The following is a 6,000-nucleotide window of genomic DNA, read 5'->3' as shown; positions in this document are numbered from 1 at the left end:
GTTCAACATGCACCTTATTCTCCCTTTTTTTGAAAATTATAATGCACAAGTTAATAAATACAAACAATCCTTAATTTTTTTTTTCATTTAATTTAAATTTAAAAAAAATATGAGTATTTTTATGACTATTGAACTTGCATATATATCACCCTTCTACGTGCATATGATAAATCTCGGACTAATCCAATAGTAGCAAACGAAGTTAATCAAGTAAATCACATTTGTCAAACTTTGTACGAGAAACTCGCACTGATAAAATATTGATAAAGAGAATTAAACTTCTAACTATTGGTTAAAAACTCGTTTATTCAACAAACTTGAAACCCAAATTAAAAAAAAAAAAGATGGATATCATTTGAATTACACGATCAAAATGCAAATCGAATGCATTATATTTCAAGAAAAGGCACCTAATAGTGTGCCCCATACATGTTTTCCATTACTTATCAATCGAGGCAAGATTGGATAACATGATGATAACATGGTTCGTTGTTTCTCTTTTTGTTTTATACCAACGGTCTCGGGGTCCCATGTGCCTCCGGTTTACTCGAATCCTACGTGTCTCGTTTCCCAAGATTTGGAATCTTGGGGGCAACTTTGTCATACCCATTACCCACCCTCTCAAAACTTTCTTCCCAATGTTTTACATTTTCCCACTTTAGGTCACTTTTTTTTGTTATGTTGTGCATATTCTTTCTAGTTTTTTATTAATTTTTTTTCCCGAAATCATCTCCCACTTTAAATTATTGTTAAAAATACAGAGGTTTAAAATATTATCAATTTTAAATAGAATTTTTTTTAATTATTTTTTACGAGATATGATGATGCAATTAGTCTTAAATATATGATATTGGTTGTTGGGAAACGATTTTTTCTTCTCTATATATTAGAATATGTCTTTTGTGATACGATCTCACGAATCTTTATCTGTGATACGGTCAATTCTATCAATATTCATAATAAAAAGTAATACTCTTAGCATAAAAAGAAATATTTTTCATTTATGACCTAAATAAGAGATCTGTCTCACAAAACACGATCCATAACCGTTTCACACAGGTTTTTGTCATGTATTAATGTGAGTCCAAATGCATCCAGACCAATTTTTTTTTTATAAATTTTTCACTACCCCAGAAAAAATGTTTTCGAGTATCCCACGAATTAAATCAATAAAGTTGGAGAAAAATTGACAAAAGGAAAATGAATAATAAATTGGATGAGAGGGATACTAAGAGTCGGGGAGTTTGACTGAATTTTCTAAGATTGACGTGGAGCTGATTAGCTACAAATGACAATATTTCCGCTGCGTGGATGAAATCGTAGCCGTCAATTATGACGTTATTTACGTAGGTTAATTTCCTTGGCTGGATTCTAGCCTTGTTCGGAGTACATTTGTTAATCACGACATTTTAGTTTCTTTGGATTGGATAATATATCTTACACCTAGTACCGAGGCCAACCACAGTACGGAGACCCCTAGTGTAAATATAATTGCGATCTCTCATCAAAGGCTAAAATTTGTGGGAGACAGTTTTACGAGTCGTATTTGAGAGACATATCTCTTATTTGGGTCATCTATGAAATAATATTACTTTTTATGCTAAAAGTATTACTTTTTATTGTGAATATGAGTAGGGTTGACTCGTCTCACAGATTAAGATCCGTGAGACCGTCTTTGTGTCTATTATTGAAGTGATACACACTTGACGAATATTGTAAAACATATCAAAATTGTATATTCATCAATGAATGTTATCTTATTTTTATACGATGTTGGTAATGATTAGTTAATAATTATAGTTAATTTTTTTTTAATCTAAAGCGATTTATTTCAATAGAATTTAATTAACGTATTATAATCAATTAAATGGGTAATCTATCTATCTATCTATCTATATTGCAAATATTTAAATAAACACCCTCTCTCATTAGTACTTCACCATGTAATTAATTAGCTATTAATTGTAGAGTGCTATATTTTGTCGGTGAGTAGGTAGGTATCTTGTGAAACGGTCTTACGAATATTTATCTGTGATACGGATCAACTCCATCGATATTCACAATAAAAAATAATACTCTTAATATAAAAAGTAATATTTTTTCACGGATGACTCAAATAAGATACTCATCTCATAAAATACGACTCGTAAAATCGTCTCACATAAATCTTACCTTTGCCGACTGTTGTGTATCTTAAATCATGAATTAACCGGAGAGTGTGCATCCGTGGTTGGGGATTTGGTTCGGTGGGAGCCACGTTATCAGAATTCAGATAACGTGCCTCACCAAACCCCAATTCATGTTCCTATCAATCAAAGAAAAAAATGTACATGTTTTATTTTCAAATTATTATAATTTAGGCAAAAACTTGTGTGAGACGGTCTCACGGATCAAATTTTGTGAGACGGATCTTTATTTGGGTAATCCATGAAATAGTATTGCTTTTTATGCTAAGAGTACTACTTTTTATGGTGAATATGGGTAGGGTTGACCCGTCTCACAGATTGAGATCCGTGAGACGGTCTCACATGAGACCTACTCTATAATTTAAGTCAAGGGCTTTTAAATATATAATAAAATCGAGTGGGAAAATTTTATAGAAAGAGAGAAAAAATATTTATTCTCAAAATAATATATGTAATATTATTATTGAATATAATCCACGTGTACTGTCTAAGATAATATTATTATTATTATTATTGATAATGGTTGGTTTGTGTATTCAATATTCATCCACTTGACCAAAACGAGAGAGAGGGTTCTTCTTTGAATTCAACATTTGACAAATTGAATGTCACCAACTGTCGATCTAGAGCGTACGTGGCACTGAGTCATTCATTTCATCCATTGCCATTTACAGACATGTTTTCGAGAAAACAATAATAGTAAAACTAGACAAATTTCCAAATCTTTGAAACTTTATGACCCGGTGACACGTACTGATCGAGTCACCCGTGATCGTTTTATTCGGACAACGCCATTCTTTTATACCGAGATTGCGATGTTTCATACCGTGCTGAGGTCAAAATATTTTATTAGCCTACTCACGTTTGCGTATTTGTACAGTTTCGATTTTTTTAATAAAAAAAATCATATTTTCTTGGAATTTAATTTGTACAATAAATATATCGAGATTCTTATGATGCAAGATAAATGTAGTTGTGCACACATTAATAATGGTTAAATTTGTTTCTTATTGATTATATTTTTAAACTTGTTTACTACTTAATAAAAATAATATTATTATGTCAAGTAGATATCAATATTTAATATCTCTAGTTTGTTCAAATCAAATAATTATTAATTGAGGTAGATCTATTCGTCCATTAGTTTAGGAATCCATCTACAACATAGGTCATGAGATATGATTTCCTTTTCGTGTCTGAATCAACTAATGTATATTTGCACGAATTGGAAAAAAAAAAAAGGATTTGGAATATCGTTTCAGAAGCTTTGGATGGAATCACAGAAGAGCTCAAACTTTTGTTGCGTATTGGTTTCTGATACTCTGAAAAGGGCTCGTGTCATTCTTGAACTCAGGAAAAAAAAAAACTTAACTGAGTCAAACTTCAATTTCTCTAAAGAGTAGAACATGAGTAAAATTTAGACAGGATCATCTAGCCCGACCAAAGTCCTCTAGCCCAGACAGGATGCTTTTGCCCGACCAAGATACTCTCGCCCGACCAGGGTCTTCTAGCCTTGACAGGATACTCTCACCCGACCAGGATCCTCTAGCCCGACCAAGGTCCTCCAGTACGGACATAATCCTGTAGTTTGGACATGGTATTCTCGTCCAATCAGGTTCCTCTAGCTCGATCAAAGTCCTCTAACATGGACAGGGTCCTCTAGCACGGACATGGTCCTCTCGCCCGACCAGGATCATCTAGCACGGACATGGTTTTTTTGTCCGACCAGGGTCCTCTAGCCCGGACATGGTACTCTCGCTCGACTAGGGTCTTCTAGCCCGGACATGGTACTGATCTGGCTCGACTAGGGTCCTCTAACCTGACCAGTGTCTTGTAGCCCGGAAAGGGTCATCTCGACCGACATTTCATGACGATCGTTTAACATACGGATGATACGTAATTATACGGATGACATTCTACAATATATATACATATATAAATGTGATATTTTGGACACCTCTTGTTGGATTTTGTCTAATGGACACTGCAAGATGTCCACGTGAATATATTGTAGAATGTCACATCAGTTGTTCTCAAACACTTTTTAGGAATCAAGAAACATGTTATATTAAATGTTTTCATGATATTCACATAAACATTTTGTAGCGTTTATGAGGTACGAAAAAAAAGACGTTTAGAATATTAAAATTATATATTGCGACGTAGAAATATCTAATTTTATTTTATCATCTACAAACATCAATAAATGCAAGGGGGAGTTATCAGCATGGACAGCAGGAGGGTTGATATGCAACATCTAGGACGGGGGGAGCTCATTATTGGGGATGAAATTTAAAGTTGTATCTGAATTGATTTATTTTAAACTAACATATTTCGAATACATGTAAATTTTTTTTTTTGTGGTTTTATATAAGCAAGTTCATAAACTTCATACTCACACTTGCATGTTTAAGTACAATTTTATATTAATCGGGATAAATTTAAGTTCAACCAATAATTGAAGCGTTTGACTTCCTTTATATTTTGTATAAATAATTAATGTATAGATTTAAGATTCATCTATTATTTCATTATTAATACTAAAACTATTATGAAAATCCATGAATTTCAAATTCATCACTCCAAATACAACCTAAGGTTATTGTTATGCTCAAACAAGGGTCTCAATAATTCAAGGAGCGAGAGAGGCGATAATATTCACTAAAATCAATGCGATCTAAGCATATGGAAATTTTTTGTTTACTTCAATTTTCCAATGTGAAATCTTGAATTTTTTTTCCCTCTGTGATTGGCATCTTGTCTAGTCAAATCTAAAGAATCTTGTTCTAAGCGAACATGGGAGTCAGTTTATCAATGATGATAATTATTATGCCACCTATCCAAATATTTAAGAGTTCTTGGTGCGATCTTGGGACGTGTCACTACAACAAAAACGGCTTTCCGCAGCGTGCATATAAGCTTTCCGCAGCGCGCATTGCACCCTGCAAAGTTCCAAGCCGTTAAAAGTTGAGGATTATCCGCGGCGTGCATTGCACGCTGTTAATACTATTATCAACGGCGTGCATATGTACCCTGTTAATACAACTTTCCGCAACGTGCATGCGTACGCCGTTAATTGTCATAAGAAAAACAAAATACTAGCGACGGTTTTAGATCAAACCGTCGCAAATCAGCGACGGTTCCGAAATTAAACACCGTTGCTACAATAGCGACGGTCTTATAATATTGTGACGGTTTAAAATTTCGCGACAGTTCCAAAAGCCGTCGCTAAATTTTGCGTAAATATAAAAAAAATTATTTTTATAATTTAATAAATTTTAATGAAAAATTAAATTAAAAATTAATCAAAAATGAAACAAAAACAGGTATCTAAATCGAAATTAAAATCATATAACAATAGAAAAATTTTAAGTGTTGTTAATTGATGTGGAAGATAATGGAACGAAGATCGGCTTTAAATAGATAATTTGCGTCTTGTTGCGACGGTTTGTTAGTAAATCGTCGCCGATGTCGTTCTATTAGCGACGGTTATCTATTAACCGTCGCCGATGTACATCGGCGACGGTTTTTGTTAGCCGTCGCTAAATACGGCCTTAATCGAAATTCGAACTCATTTTCCGCAGCCGTCGCCGATGGAAATCGGCGACGGTTTTCGATAACCGTCGCTAAATGTGGCCTTAAATCGAAATTCGAACTTATTTTCGGCAGCGTGCTAATATACTATTAACGGCGTGCGATTAATGTACATCGTTAATGTCTGAATACGATTTTTTTTTAAAAAAATGATTTATTTTTAACAGCACACATAAACTTGCACGTCTTAATAATATTATTAACGGCGTGCATTTATTGT

This window comes from Primulina eburnea, chromosome 7 (assembly GCF_022965805.1).
Source record: "Primulina eburnea isolate SZY01 chromosome 7, ASM2296580v1, whole genome shotgun sequence".
In the NCBI taxonomy this organism is placed as follows: Eukaryota; Viridiplantae; Streptophyta; class Magnoliopsida; order Lamiales; family Gesneriaceae; genus Primulina; species Primulina eburnea.
This window is presented reverse-complemented; position numbering follows the sequence as displayed.